The sequence below is a fragment of the Lonchura striata genome, chromosome 5 (assembly GCF_046129695.1).
Source record: "Lonchura striata isolate bLonStr1 chromosome 5, bLonStr1.mat, whole genome shotgun sequence".
In the NCBI taxonomy this organism is placed as follows: Eukaryota; Metazoa; Chordata; class Aves; order Passeriformes; family Estrildidae; genus Lonchura; species Lonchura striata.
The window spans coordinates 67,325,752-67,341,345 of record NC_134607.1 but is presented as its reverse complement, the minus strand read 5'-3'; the positions used below and the strand labels follow the sequence as shown (position 1 = coordinate 67,341,345).

The 15,594-nt window shown below is 44.3% G+C and overlaps 1 long non-coding RNA gene across 1 annotated transcript; it reads left to right on the top strand.

Annotated features, from left to right (window-relative positions):
- Window positions 1–7,586: 7,586 nt before the first annotated feature.
- Window positions 7,587–10,536, top strand: LOC116183145 (uncharacterized). Its single transcript, XR_004147693.1, has 3 exons — window positions 7,587–7,702; window positions 9,952–10,014; window positions 10,332–10,536. It is a non-coding gene; the product is annotated as an uncharacterized LOC116183145 (long non-coding RNA).
- Window positions 10,537–15,594: the final 5,058 nt, after the last annotated feature.

Genomic DNA, 15,594 nt, shown 5'->3' with positions numbered 1-15,594 from the left:
TGTAACACAAATATTAAATAATCACAATGATTAGCTCGTATTTGTATTCCCTCTGATTTTCCTCATTAGCAGACTTTCTTTTTTTTTTTTTTTCTCCATTAAAGGGAACTGGAAAGTTGCAGTCATTTTCTGAATCATTTGCCCCTGTTGATAACCTAATTGTTTTACATGAATGCTAATATTTCCCTCTCACACATTTATATCTATCAGCTAAATCAGCAGCAAAGTAAACTCTTCTGGGATACATTCCTATATCAATTAGCAAGGATTTATGCTCCAAAGCACCATTAGCATTAATGGGAGTGTGCTCTTTAGCATAAACAATTGGCAATAGATCTGGTGGACTTTATTTCATAAACAAAGGAGCATTTGAATCTTGGAGCCTTGTTGCCTCAAGACTGCACTTCAGGGAGTGATGTCCCAGCCTCCCCGGCTGCTCTGGGGACATCTCGCTCACAGGACATGCATAAATTCCTGAGTTGCAGCAAAAGGAGACAGTGTCAGTTTGGAAAGTGGGCTGACTTCTGGCACAAACTTTTGCTGGCGTTTTCCCTTCTGAAAACCTGCCTGAGAACACACCAAGTGAAATTTTCAGCATTATCTACTGTCCATCTGACCAACAGCTTGAGAAATTTCACTGTGAGTGTTGTGTAGTGCCTGAGGATGGGGACACAGAGGGGAGGGAGGGAGTTTGGAAAGGGACAGGAGGAAGAGCATGAAGCCCTGTAGGAAAGAAACTGGTGGGTCCATCATCTCCTTCAGCTGCCAGCCTCACAGCACCGTGGCTTTCAGCAGAGAGCTACTCCAGCTCTCTAGACCAATAAACAACAAAGTCTCAGCTTCCACATATAGGTCAACATTTTCTCCCTCACCCCGTGTTTGATCAACAAATACACAACCAAAATATTTCAACCTTAATCTGAAGAGCTGGGGCAAAAGTCTACCACTTCCCAGAGGTGCATGATCTACTGAATCCCTGCCCGTGCTGCTGCAGATGTTTTCTCTGTAGGTTTTGGCTTTGCTCAGTTCTGCTACATTAAAGAGCCCTTCTGCATCTGCCATTCCCCCCAAAGGCACTCATAAGCAGGTCTCAAGTTGCTTTTCATCCCTTGTTCATAAAACAAATCCATCATGCTCTAGAAGCATCCGTACACAATAGTGGGTTTTAGTCTCTGAATAATATGCATGCTTTATTTGTGCAACTTTTTTCTTTTTTCCCCCAACATTCTTTCTAAATTTGGGTCGCCAGGACCAGATACATTATTTCAACATCAAGTGGGGCAATATGCAGAAATGTAAAATTCCATCCATACTCTACTCCTCTGAATGACACAGCCAGGGATGGCATCAACCCCTCTAAAAATAACATGCAAAAGCCACAAAATATCACATTAGCAGAATTATTTGGGGCTGCTCCTTGAGGATGCTGAAATCCCTCTGGGATGCATTGTGCTCCAGGTTCCTGTGTGTATGGTCTGCTTGCCTGTTCTTCCACTTGAAAGCCTCCTTACAACCACACTGAGAGCATTTCTGTATAAATCCTCGTCACCTCCAACATTTTCCAATGTTATCAGCAGTTTTGGTATTTACTTCCAAGTCATTATTGAAAATATTCGACAGCATTCAGACCCCCTCTAAAAAAAACACTCTCCTACAGTGAGTCTCCTTTGACAGCTTCTTTGTTGACATGTCAGCCCATTCTTAATCTATTTTATGTGCCTTGTACTGATAGGGTAGAATGCTAATTTTTAAATCAGAATCTGTTGTGCTGTCAAACATACAAAAGTCAGAATATATTTCATCTTTGCAATTACTTTTATCGGCCAAAACCTACAATCACATCAAAGAATGAAATCCAGTTTGACAACCCTTCCTCCCTTAAAAACATGTTGATTGGCATTAATTGTTTATCTCATCTTTAATGTGTTTATACCCATATCAATATGTCCATTATTTTGCCAAATTAATGTCAAACTAGCCAACCATGGGCTGGGCCATCCTTCCTGTCTTTTATCAGTACATGGGAATGTCACATTTCCCATCCCATCTGGGATTCTGCTGGTGTGCTCAAATATGCCTAAGGGTCCATGTCAATGGATCAGAGTTCTCTGTTCTATTCTCAGCCTCAGCCACCTGGGGCTACCACATCTTTAACAAAATGGTAGCTAAGTAGACTCTTACAGAGTTAGACAGAAACACTTTTATTCTTCTCCTGCCATTTGTATATGTAAAAGAGGAGAATTTCAGATATTACCTCTCTTTTTGCAGCATAACTAGAAGTTTTCCCATCTCCAAAAAGCCTAAGCTCAACAATAAAATAAACCACACCTAAAGAAATTTTTGTAGTTGAGTCCTGCCTCCTCATCCAGGTAGAGCTGTCCATTTAGTGTGGAAGCAGTGAATATTTGTTTATATGTGATATATTATTTAAAGATCAGTAGGAAGCATGTGTGAAGGTAAAAATACCCTTTCATTCACCATCCTTCTCTGAAGAGACACAGCTGCTTTCATTGGTGCACATGTGAGTGAGTTCAAGCCCTGTGGCTTTGAAGGAGGCAGCAGAGAAGAGTCAGTGCCACCTGAGGATACCTGGGGCCTAAGAGAGAAGAGAGGTGATTTGGAAATCAGAAGAAACCTTAACCAAAGAGGCCTGGTGGTGCAGCAGCAGTAACAGAGGAAGGTGCTGTACTGTTCTATGCAGCAGCACAGGTGCTGGGTCAGGCCATGGTGATCCCACAGAGCTGTTGAGTTACCAATGCATCTGCTCAGGAACCTCAGCCCAGCAGACCTGAGCTGCTGCTTTACCCTGTAGCCATCTCCACCAGTCAGGGTAACAAAATGCATCCTGCATTTTTCCCCCATGAAGGAGTGTGCTTAAAGATCAGGCAGTGAGGGAGCTGTCTGGAGGTGTTGCTGACTTTCAGAGACTATAAGAGACAACAGAAGCAAAAGGAAGTTTTCTCAGTAGAGACTTCAAGTAGTGCCCCCAGTTCCCAAGGATACCCTGCTGACTGCTGAACTGCAGCCCCTGCAAAGAAGGGCAGTGGTGGGTTGATGGCTGTACTTGATGATCTTAAAGGTCTTTCTCAACCAGAATAATTCTGTGATGCCAGAGGCTTGCAGACATGATGCAAGATGAATAGGGCATTTATGACCTCCAGCTCTCCTAGGCCATTTCAAGGGGTCTAAATACTAAAGGTGTAGAAGTCTGGTGCATCCAGATACTCAGCTAAGGATCCCTAAGCTTAGAAGAATGAATCTGTGAGCTGAATCCCACTTTAAGGCCTATATTCACTTTGCTAAACCTGGGCCATGTTGGATACTCCCAGGCAACTCAAATGGCATTGATTCCTGCATTTATTAAAGAAAAATTGAGCTCTAGGGGTCTAATTTGTAGACAGTTGAAGGTGAAATACAGTGAATCCTATTGTTAACAAATGAGCCCCAGGTGATGTCCCATAGGCCCTAAGTGGGAATTGAACCATACCAATAAAAACACCAGCTGCACTGGAACTGCTTTTTAGGGGATAGATGTATGCAGAATATCCCTCTGACAGGAAAGCCAGACCCCTGAGGACTTGTACTTACGTGATCTATAGAGCACCTCTGGCATTAGTTTCATCCTATTCAGCTTTTGGCCTTGAGGATCCCTAGGAAATGATTGCTTACATTTCTTGTGGATGTGGCAAAAGTATCAAATAATTAGTGACACTTGAGTCTCTGATCCTGGTGTAATCATGCCACACACTTTAGCATCCCACATCTCTAAGCTGTGTATCCTCTTGTTCAAAAGAATAATAAAATAAAAAGCAGAAAACTTCACAGACTCACTGGGCAATTTGTTGCTCTGCTTGACTGCCCTCGTGGTGAAGATGTCTTTCCTGATACCTCTAGTGTTGCAATTCATGACCTTTCCTCTCACACCTGCCAGATGCCATTGCAAAAAGCCCTGCTAAAATGTCCTGAGAAGTTCCCCAAGGACTCCAGGGCAGTGTGGCACTCTTAGGTGCCCTCAAGCTGTTTCTGCTCCAGGCTGAACAAGCCCAGCTCCCTCAGCCTCTGCTGGCAGGGGACAGCTTGAGCCATGCTGGCAGCCCCCTGCTGAATTCCCTCCAGTCTGTCCATTACTGGGATGTACTGGAGGCACCAAGTGGATGCAGTACCTAGACATGGTATAGCACATGTAGGTAGTTTTTTTGGGGGATGAGAGGGTGATAACTCCCCACACTGTCCTGGCTCTGCCGCTCTCCATGCAGCTGAAGCTGTTGGCTTGGTTTGCTGCCAGGGCTCACTGCTGGCTTGTGGTGACCTTCCATCAGGACACACACACCCACCCCACATCCCTTCCAGCAGAGTTCCTCCCCAGCCTGCCCATTCACAGCCTTCACCACTGCAAGCCCCTCTTCCCTGCTGGGTGTGGGTCTCTGCATTTGTCCTTCTTGAATTTCACACATTTCCTGCTGGCCCTCTCCTCCAGCCTGCTGAGCTTGCTCTGAATGACAGCCCCATCCTTGGTCATCCCTCAAATATTTTGTGTCATTTGCAAATTTCACAGGATGGGACATGAGTGGTGTGAAAAATCAATGTTGCACTTGCCTTTGGTTCCATTTCTCCTTCTAGATGTGGGTGAATCTAAGGCAACTCAAGGCTGAGGAGACAGGCACTGCGTTATGATACTATTCCCCTCTCCCTTTACTTTAAAATGAAAATAAAATAAAATAAAAACAAGGAGATTCCAGGAGGAGCCAATAAAGGAAACAGGTAGTTCTCTAGCAAGCACACGTAACTACTCACACAACCTATTCTGAGCACCCCTGGGCATCAGAACTGGAATATCTGCTCACCACCCTGCTGTGCAACACACTCAGGCAATATTCAGTGGTCCTAAAACCTACCAGTGCTTGTGGACGTCCACAACAGTGACAGAGCTGTGGCTGCAGCACTGCCAGGATGGCCAAGATCCTTGTCAAGGATCCTGTCGCTTGCAAATGACAGGAACACACCCACCCACCCAATTCCCTTGCCAGCCAGTGTCAGTCTGCTGCAGTGAGTTGAAAATATTCTTCCCTTCCACGGGCATGAACACAACTTGTGGCACAACGTTTTGGGCTTCCTGCTCTCCTGTCCTGATCCCAGATTTTTTTGCAATTTACCTTTCTCCAACACACCCTCAGCAAACCTTGGGTTTCTAGTAAATATATGGGAGGGGAAAGGGGAAATAGCAACAGCATCATTCAGCCAGGGACTGAGAACATGCTGACCAGAAAGTGCAAAGTCCTTGACCAGTATATGTGCAGGAGTCAGAGGTCATAGAGGACTCTTTCTCCTCTCCTTTCCACATCCCAGGTTTCTGTTCTAAATAATGGTCATACAAGCCTAGAAAATTGGGTTGCCATAGGCAGATGTACTGTCAGTTAATTTTTTTTTTTTTTTGCAAACACCATTTTGCCAAGCTAGTGGATCCCATGGTCATCTTAATGGGCCTTACACAGTTAATGCTATCACAAATTCCCATGTGAGAGACAGCCCTCTTGCTTGTCCCCTTCCAAGCACCTTCTGCATGACTGGGAATGCTTGCTTACTAAACAGCCTTTCTTTATGCCAAAAATATACTTTCCAAAAGAAAGAAAACCCTAGCACAGTCCCATCCCAGCCCATGCACCTCTCTAATTTAGTGCTCCTGCTTCCTGTACAAGAGTTACAGCTGCAGCCAACTTCTGAACACCAGCAGTGGGGCTGGGGGTGGGCTGGGCAGTGTAAGTGCTACCACAACTACTGAAATTGAATCCATGGTTGTGCCACAGCCTGATTGTTCATATCTTCAGCATCTCAGCTTGTCACTGGGTCAGAACGTAATTTCTTTGCCATAAATCACCTGCTGTGCCTCTTGCAGGAACATATGCCAGCCATAAATTCACTCCTGGAGGAACAGAGCTCCTGGATGAGAGGTCATGTTCCCAGGTGTGAATAAATGAAAAGTTCACAACTCACAGAAACAACACCGAAACAACACCAACCTGGCTTTGCATGGAGGGCAAACAGGATTAATAGGAGGGATCAGAGTGCCCCCTTCTCCTGCAGACTCATTTTCTTTGGCTCCTTTAGCCTTACTGTGTTCTGTCAACAGTTGGCCACCACTCTATTTGCCCTTCAATTCTTTGTCAAAATAAAAATATTCCCACCTAATATTTACCTACAGAAATATTCCTACAGTCCCAGGGCTGTGGAGTTCAGCCCAGGGGGGTTGGTGCCAAAATGTCTACTGAGACCTTAGAGCTTTAGTGTGGCCAGCCCTCGGGCTCAGTTTACTGAAGTTCTTGGTGGTTTGAGCATCCCTGTACACTGGGAATGGTGGAGAGGCATCACCACATGCAGGGCAGACCCCAGCCTGACCAGTTATGCACTGGAAGAAAATGTTTGTTCTCTGCTGAAGGAGGGTGAGGAAGGTTTCCTGGTGCAGAGACCTGGCTTTAGCATCCTGGCTGGGATGCACACAGTGCTCTGGGACATTTCTTCTGCAGATAAGGAGCACGTGTGCCCTAGGAATGCACTTCAGAGCTTGCCTAGAAATTTGTGATCTTCAGCTTTCAAGATCAGGAAATAATAACAATTAAAAAAAAAAAAACCAACACGACAAAAAAACCTACCACCAAAACCCAACCCTTCAAACTGGATTTTGTACAGCAAAATCCCCTGGTGTCCTTGGGAAAGCAAGTTTGTGAGGAGCATTGCCATCAGTGTGCTGGAAGTTCTGCATATGCAGGACTGCCTTGACCTGGGCAGCTTTCACCTGCTGAAGGCTTTTTGGGCACCCAGGTGGCTGCAGGGTTTTTGTGTTCATGGTGCACTCACTACCACCCATATTTCATGTTGGCTTGCCCAGCCACGCCTGGGGAGCTGCCTGTGCACTGCTGCTCTTTCAGACTGACAGGCATCAAAGGCACCTTCTTCTGAGCAAAGCACTTCAAGACCCCAGGAGGGGCTGTGTTATGCCTTCCCAAATTAATATGCAAAAGTAAGCAGCATGAATCAGCCACGGGGCACTGCAGCTCTCCTGTATCCCTTTTACCAGCAGCTTGGATTTTATGCTCGGAGCACTGTTCTTTCTCCATTCCTTGCCTCTCAACTGGTCCTCTCTCATCTAGTTCCCATTCCTTTTCTTTCTATGAGGAATTCTTGGTCTCTGCTCTGTATTCAACAAGTGTTTGAAGTGAATGAAGGAGGTGATTAATTATTTAGAATTGTACAATGGAATCTAACTAGGTGCACTGGGAAGGAATTAAGCAAGAGAGACATAAAGGCTGAAGATCAGGAAAATATTTCCTTAAAGTGAAATGTAATAGAGGGCAAGCCTGCCTCTGAGGCAGCACAGGAAGTTTCTCCTCCCATGGGATTTAAGATTGCAAAGAGCAGAAAATGGTCTTTACAAGGAATCCTTCTGGGACAAGGCTAGCCAGCCCAAAAGACTACATTTGTCTATCCCTTCTAGGCACAACGGTGGGACACAGTGTGTGAGAAAGCACTGAAATGAGAACACAAAGAGATTTATTCATGCTGCAAACTTAAAATGCAGCGGGCAACTTCCCTTCAGCGCAAACAACTCCTTTTATAACCTGTTTGAAGAGTTTTTTTATATCTCCTTATTACTCAAGTAATTAATTTTCAACAATGAATGTGAGAGGACACTGCATTAACACAGCAGGTAAATTTGGGAAAGAAAAGAAAGAGCACTAGCCCTTAAAATGAGATTTATTTGTGAAGACTCCATCTAAGTTTCTAATGGCACTCTGAGAAAAATCAAGGTTTTCTGCTTTCATTTGCTGGGCTGTCTTCTTTCATTACAGAGTGTCCTAGCACAAACTGATCTGCCACACTCTTGAATCCTTTTATCTCTCATTAACTCTCCTTTTTTTTTTTTTTTTTTTTTTCTCATTGATCACTTCCTTCTCATGCAAAGACTTGATATGTTTAACCTTCATAATCTTCCTACTTTGCAGTTGTGTGTCTGTAATTACAGGCTGTTTGAGGGTTCAGCCAGCAATAAATCAAGTTGTGCTAATTGAACAAAAATTTGTACAAAAACCTTCTCACTGAAGTGGTCATTTTGCATTTTTTTGAAAAATTTTACAGCTCAGGAATAGCATGCAAACTTATTATTCATGTGTGTTAGGATTATTTTCATAAAACTGTAGAATCATTAAGGTGGGAAAAGACCTCCAAGATTGCCATGTCCAACCTTCAACTGAATACCACCATGCCCACCAAAGCATATTGTGAAGGGACAAACTACTCGGTTTTTTAACATGTCCAGGGATGGTGACCTCCCCACTTTCCCTGGAAAACCTCTTCCAGTGTTTAACCACTCTTTCAGTGAAGAAATTTTTCTTAATATCCAACCTTGGCCCACCGTGGCTGCAGATGAAGTTGTCCCTACAGCAGGATAGGCTGTGGGCTACCCAAGGGAACTGTGAGTGACCAAATGTTGGTTTGGGAGAAACCCATCATTAGAGGAGAACTGTCTCACGTACAGCATGATATTTTACCACTACAAACATCCCTTCCTGCACGTCTGAGTGACTAATTAGAAAGGCAGAGCACAAGATCATCTCACGTGGCAGAGACAACATCACAATCCACCTGTGGAGCACACGTGGGCTGCAGATCCGGCTTCTACACACGTGGGTCTCATCAGGTCACAGTGACTGAGGCTGTGCCAACACTGGGGCAACCCTCAGGTTTTTGGCCAGGTAAAGGCAGGTGTATGGCAATAGCTGGTGACAGAGACTCACAGGTCTTGAAGCTGTTTGGGTGCCTGATGCCTGTGTCAGCTGATGGGAGCTGCCTGCTGACACTGAATCTCCACTCTGCGCTGGCATGCAGAGCAGTATTGGCTAATAATTAATGCTTTGCTACTTGCTGGCAACACCAAAATTACTTCTCTTTGTTGTCCCTCAATTTTCACACTGCACGTTCTTTTTTCTCTAATTTACTGCTGTTGAGTGAGGACTGGCTGGTATCTCCAGGCATGGAATGTGTCTTCAAAATTCCACTACTCCAAAGAGCTGACAGCAACTTCACATTCCCACAACCATAGGCTGAGGGAGCAAGGAAAACAATTTTACCTCAGTTTTACAGCACAGAATCCTGATGCTTCAGAGCTGGAAAAGCCCCAGAGAGAGGGGAGAGATGCAGAAGTGACACAAGGAGAAGGTTTCTCACCATTTTTCCTTTGTCTCAGAGGGTAATGGCTGCATATGGATGCCAAGTAAGATTGTGCATGTTCTTTAGCTTGGCACAATAACTCCTGCCTTGCTCTTTGTCTGACCTCCTGGATATATCAGTTGACTCATCTTCCAGATCCTCAGCTGGAATTTCTCAGTGTACCAGCAAGCCAAACAAACCTTCTGTGTGTCTCAGTGGTTTCAGAATCCTTCCATCTCATTTAATTAGTTCTTGTACTGGTTTCAGAATCCTTCGCTCTCAATTAATTATTGTAGTAGCTAATGGCCACCAAATGTGCTCTCTATTTTTCCCTGTGGGTTATGAAAGTCTGATTCGGAGATGATTTCAGAAGGCATCCTGTAGAAGCAGAGGGCTTTGCCACACTGACCCTCAACATTTTATTTATACTTCTGGTGATCCTTCACTTCCAGGCTAAATGTTACAGCAAAGTGGCAGGACCCAGTGGGGGATAACCAAGCCAAAGCTCCTCCTGCACACTGCCATTTTTAGAGAAGCACTTTGAGCCTGCCAGAGCACATCACCAGGGCTAGCTTCACGAGCTGCCATCACTAACAAGCTCCTCTTTGGCCACTGCACTGTGCAGCACAAGCTGTTCAATGCAGAAGGGCTTTGTGGCCAACCTGAGCTTGAACAAACAGCTGTAATCTTCAGCAGCTCCTCACACACCTCAGTGTCCCACGGATGTCTGAATGCCACTTTCCTTCACAGAATATCAAGAGATAATGGTGGGAGAAAATCTGTATCCCTGAAAAAATTTCTTATTGGTGGCTGGTGAGTAAATTTTTGGAGAAATTATTATACGCCTAGAATTAAAGAGAAGCTTTGTCAGGATCTTGGAAAGCAGAGATTTTGTCCATGTAACACTTCAGTGAGCAAAGTTGTGCCAGGGAAAAGAAGATAGGGAAGTTTAACAGTAAAAAGCAGCAGCTTCCAACTGAATTAAAAAAAAATAGAAAAAGAAGATTCTATGAAAACATTCAATGTCTTATTACAGTGAAAAACCTGAACTGAGTCTTTCCCTTTTTTGTTTGGTTTTTTTTGCATTTCTCAATAAACATATTATACTTTTTTAATATTTTTCTCCATAGAATGTCAGTGTTACTAAGTGATGCTGGTTCCTGAGCTTCCATTTTCAAGACCCCACCATGAATGCTTTGCAGCAAAGATGTGCCAAGGCTTGCATTTGACTCTGTAGTGCTCAAAGGCTTCAAGTTCTCATTATCACTATGGCAACTATTAATCATTCATTTGTTGTACCATAATAAATACATGCCCTCAACTAGAAAGCATGTTACAAATCACTGGAGTACCCTCTGAGCTGCTCTGTGTAGCTCTAGGTCACCCAAAGGAAGGCACATATACAGCTCTGAGTATGTTGAAATGTTGCATCAAACCTTGTGGTTTGGGTTATCAGAAGAACAAAGTAAGCAAGTAGTCAGTGTGGGCTTTGTGTGATTTCTCAAAAAGGTAAATGCTCATGATATAAAGCATTTGCTCTAAAATGTGGAAGCTCAAAGGTTTGATAGTCACACTCATCTTGCCTGGGAGATGGCAAGGTGACCCAGCACACTGCCTCCAAAGAGCTGGATCTTCATGCAAGAACAAAATTTCAGGCCTTGGAGACAATATAGGGACATCTGCAAGGATCTCCATTCTCCAAAGAAAGGCCAATGAGATTTTTCTTGGACACAGAGTGACACTGGCAGGGCTGCACCATGTCACACGTGGAGGTGCCTCTGTTGTGCCACACAGCACGAGCACATTCTCTGTGTGGTCACAAACCAAGGGCCAGCACAGGGCATCTTCTGCCCTCCTCTCTCCTTTTCCAGCCCCAGCTGGCTCTTCCTCATCACTGGTACCAATACCAAGAAAGGCTTGAGAACAACATCTGTAAAGACATTTGAGCAGCCACTTTAATGAAAATTAAAAGTAGTTCTCTTGGCCACACTACTACACCAGTGCCCACAGCAAAGCCCACCCATTTCCCTTCCCCTTGCCAAGGGGAGGGAGACTGAGCAGTCTCTCCAGTCTGAGGCAGACTGGTTCATATCCTGCCTGAGCACAGCAGCCAGAGTGAACATTGATCAGCAGCTTCACTTAGGCTTTCCATGGGATGCTTCATGGCCCTTAAACATTAGTGGGGCAGGACCCTCATTCCTATTTCAGACTGTTTCTGTTTTATCTTTACAACATGATGCAGAGGGTGAGGGCAGAGCCCCAGGACAAGAGATGAGAAGATGCCTGAGGGTGAAAAACCTGGTTAGGAACATAAGGGAGAACTGTTCCAATATTATTTCCAGAACCTAGAAGTAATGACTGGTCCAGAGTCACCATGGCAGCCAAGTGCTTCTGCTGAGTTACCCTGGCAGCAGCTCCTGCAGTCAATGAGCATGGTCATAGGGACCATCACCAAAAGAGACCAAGAAAAGTCACTGGCAGCTGGAGACTCCCAGCCACCTGGGAAGTCCTTAGCCCTGATCCTGACAGGCCACAGAAAACAGTGAAAGCCCACACACAGCATCACTTAGTCTTTGGATTCTTTTGAAACAATTAATGATTTTTTTTCCCAGATCAGTGTGTGCTTTACGCAGTGGGGACAGGCCTGAGGCTGTCATTGGTACAGGTCACTGGCACTGAGAGCTGGCACCAGGTTCAAAAGGCTCTGCAGTATTAGGAGCCATGGTATGCCAGAACATCTTTGCTCCAGAAGTGGGTCAGGGAAACTGATTGCTCACTTTTATATGGTACTTGTGAGATCACATCTGGAGCCCTGAGGCCAGTTTTGGGCCACCAAGAGAGGGGTCAGCTGGCTGGAGTGCGTCCAGTTTGGTTGTTGTCCAAGATGCTGAGGGAGCCAGAGCACATAATGTGATACTGAGACAGAGTTTGTTCATCCTGAAGGAGAGACAACTTCAGGGGAAGTGGGGGAGGATGGGATCTTACAGCTGTGTTCAACAACCCAAAGAGACAGATGTTCCTCAGGAGCTTACAAGGACAAAAAGATACATGGACAGGACAGGCACGAGAATTTGCAGGAAGGGCACTTCCAGTTAGATACAGGGAAGGAAAAGTTCACCATGAAAGGAGTTAAGCTCTGGAATGGGAGTCATGAGAGGAGGTGAGGTCCCTGACCTTGCAGCCATTCAAAATTCAGCTAGGCATGGCCCTGAAGCAACCTGAGCTAAGAGGAAAGTCAGCCCAGCACGCTGAACTAGGACCTCACAAAGTCCTTTCCAGTCAGAATTGCTCTGTGGTGCTGTGATCTTTTATTTAGGTTATTCCTACCTCGCTAATCCCCAGCAGCACATCACTGCAAACAGCAGCACATCACTGCAGAATACATGTTACTTAATCCACCACTCTTTGATCTTTAGGACTGGAGACAGTGAGGGGATCACCAGATGAATCCAGCTCTGGAAGGATCTTGTCTGCAGAGATTTATGACAGCTAACTACATTCATCTCTCAGCCTACATGGCATTTTATTTTCTTTTATCTGCCCCCTTACCCCCCAAATCCCTGTGCCCAGTGTAGGAATTCTCCTCAGTGTAGTACAGAATCTGAAATAAAGAATTCAAAGGTGTGTTAGTGCCAGTAGGAAAGGCTTTAGAATTAGCTGGCTGCTGAACATCTTATACTCAGATTAATCAGGTAAATAATCACATACAATGCTCATAAATAGATGGATCCTGTGCTCCTAAGAAAGGCTAAACTTGCCAAAAAAAAAAGAAATAATCAAAAGGTGGTTTGCATCTGAGAACAGCAAGCTTAGGGAGTGGAGAAGGAAAATCTTCTCATGGCATTTCTGTTCCAGTCCAGTCTCAGCATACGGTGATCATATTATGTATTTAAAAATTAAAAACTTCCATTTTTTTGAAGGAAGCTTTATCACAAGGATTATCTACAAAAGCTACACAGAAAGATGTCACAGCAAGGAATAACGTGCCAGACTGGATAGGAGCAGCAGAAAAGGGGCTCCGTGATGCCCAGCACAGCCGAGATCCTGCAATAACAGCCTCTTTATTCCATAAATATTTTTCCATAATGCTCATAGCTGAACTATCAGAGCACTTTAAAGTCATGCACCAGGCAATATGACTAACATCTGTCATGTTTTTACTTTCATCCTGTCCCCAGGGGCAGAAGCTTGTGCAGTTGTGAGGAGGGGAAGTTAATTCATACGCACATTGGTGCGCATGCACGTGACCACACACACGTACATGCTGACAAAACCTTCTTCCTTTAATTTGCTTTTTGTCAGTAAGGCAAAGAGCTAGAAGATGCACTTTCCACTAGAAGATGTACTTTCCACAACCATCAGGGTGGAGATTTGCCACACATTTAAAAACAGAGATGCAATTCTTTGAAGTTCTGAAAACCCAAGGTAGCACATCCGGAATTGCATCCTACAAGTAAAAGACAAACATTATCTTAAAAAACATAATCGTCCCTCCTCCAGAAGTTCCAGCCCAGAATAACCATCTGTGTTCTCAAAACAAAAAAACAAACAAGTTTTGGCTGCAAAAAGCACTGTGAGACGTGGCAAGGCAAGAGATGTAACGGTGTTCTATTCCAAAGCAAACACTCAATGCTTTTATTACAGTGAAAAACAATAATGGGATACAGAGTGTACATGATGTAAACACCTTTAATGCAATTCTAATTTTATTGTTGCTTCAAGATCGCAGATTGTTATGGCAACTAAAGAGGGAAGGGGGGGGAAACGTGATCGCAGCATTAATTTGATATCAGATTCATTTGTTCCACATTTGTGCTTCAGTGCATGCATAATAAACAATCCTGCTTAAAGAAAAATAATATTGTAGTTATAATAATGGAATAATGTAGTATCCACTTAACCTCCAAGTCTGGTTAAAAAATAAAAAAAAAAAAAATTAAATCCATTATGAGTATATTACTGTTCCAGCTGCAATCCAACACACATTATAATCAATAACACTTGTAGAGCAGGAAGGCAAATTTTCAGAAATACAGTCTATTAAAGCCCTGAAAACTGCTAAACTGACAAATACAACAGTGGCCCAATGTCACAGCTGTAAACTCCAGGAAGGAGACTCAGCAGCAGGAGAAGATCCCACCCCAGTCCCTCAAATGGGATGTGGGCACTGCAGCCCCAAATGCTGGCAGGGATTCTGCAGTGCTGAATCCCTGGTGCAGCCCTGGATGGGGAGGGGAATACCTCATGCTTTGTGAACCTGAGCCATGGTGGTTGAGCTGGGATTTGGTTTCTAAGCTCAGACTGAGTGTGAGAGAACTCACTGCAGATGAGCAGCTCCCCAGTGCTGTTAGAGCACTTCCAGGGATGCCACAGAGCAGCTCAAAACCCTGCATAGGCCATTAAAGCCAGGAACCTGAGCACACAGACCTCCATCAGGGCTTGAAGCAACTTGGTCTAATGAAAGGTGTCCCTGCCTGTGGCAGGACAGTTAGAACTCAGTGATATTTAAAGTCCCTTCCAACCCAAACCATTCTGTGATTCTACAATCCCTCCTGAGAGTAAAAACTAGCTGCAAAACCCTAAAATTTTCCACTAACCAGAGTGCCCATTCTGCCCAGAAGATCAATAAGTGGAAAGTGGAAAAAAGATTGAAGCTACTTAAATGAGGATTCTTAAGGGAACCATATCCATCTCTGATAAAGTGAAAAAAAATAGGTTGCATCAGAGAAATGGAAGATACATGCTATTGCCCTCCAAGGAATGTGATGTCTGCAGTTTACCCAAACATAATTCTGGAGGCTTTGGGGCATGAAGTGTGGCTTCACTTTGAAAGGGACCCATTATTAATAGTGTCATGGGTTTCTGGGATTACTGTGTCTCAGAGGTTTATTGTATGTTCATTTGCTCTGTTTACTAGCAAAATGTTTCTCCTCCAGATTCTCATCTTCCAGGGCTGTAAATGCAGCTTAGGATCTGAAAGTCAAGATGAGCTCTTCCAGGGTCATCCATCAAGAGTAATAAAGTGTCTCCTGGAGGTTACACATGGGTAAGCAAGAGCACAGCCTGACAGCAGTGGGATTACACGGTGTGTACTACAATTAGAAATTAATGATCACTCCTTTCAGATAATGCAGAAGAGAGAAAAGGCTCCAATTCTTGAGTTCTGTTAGTACACTGGGGCTGAGGGCAGGAAAAATGGCATGTGCTTCCCCAGAAAACACAACTCCCAACACACACAAAGCATCCAGGCTCACCGAGGTGGGAACTTGCCTTTTCTGTGTCCCTCATTTTCAGAGGAGAGGTAGATTTCCCTTGCAATTCTTTCTTTGAAGAGGTGAAAGTAGTAAGGCACGATGTGGCCTGAGGGTTAGAAAGATGAACACCCTGCTAATG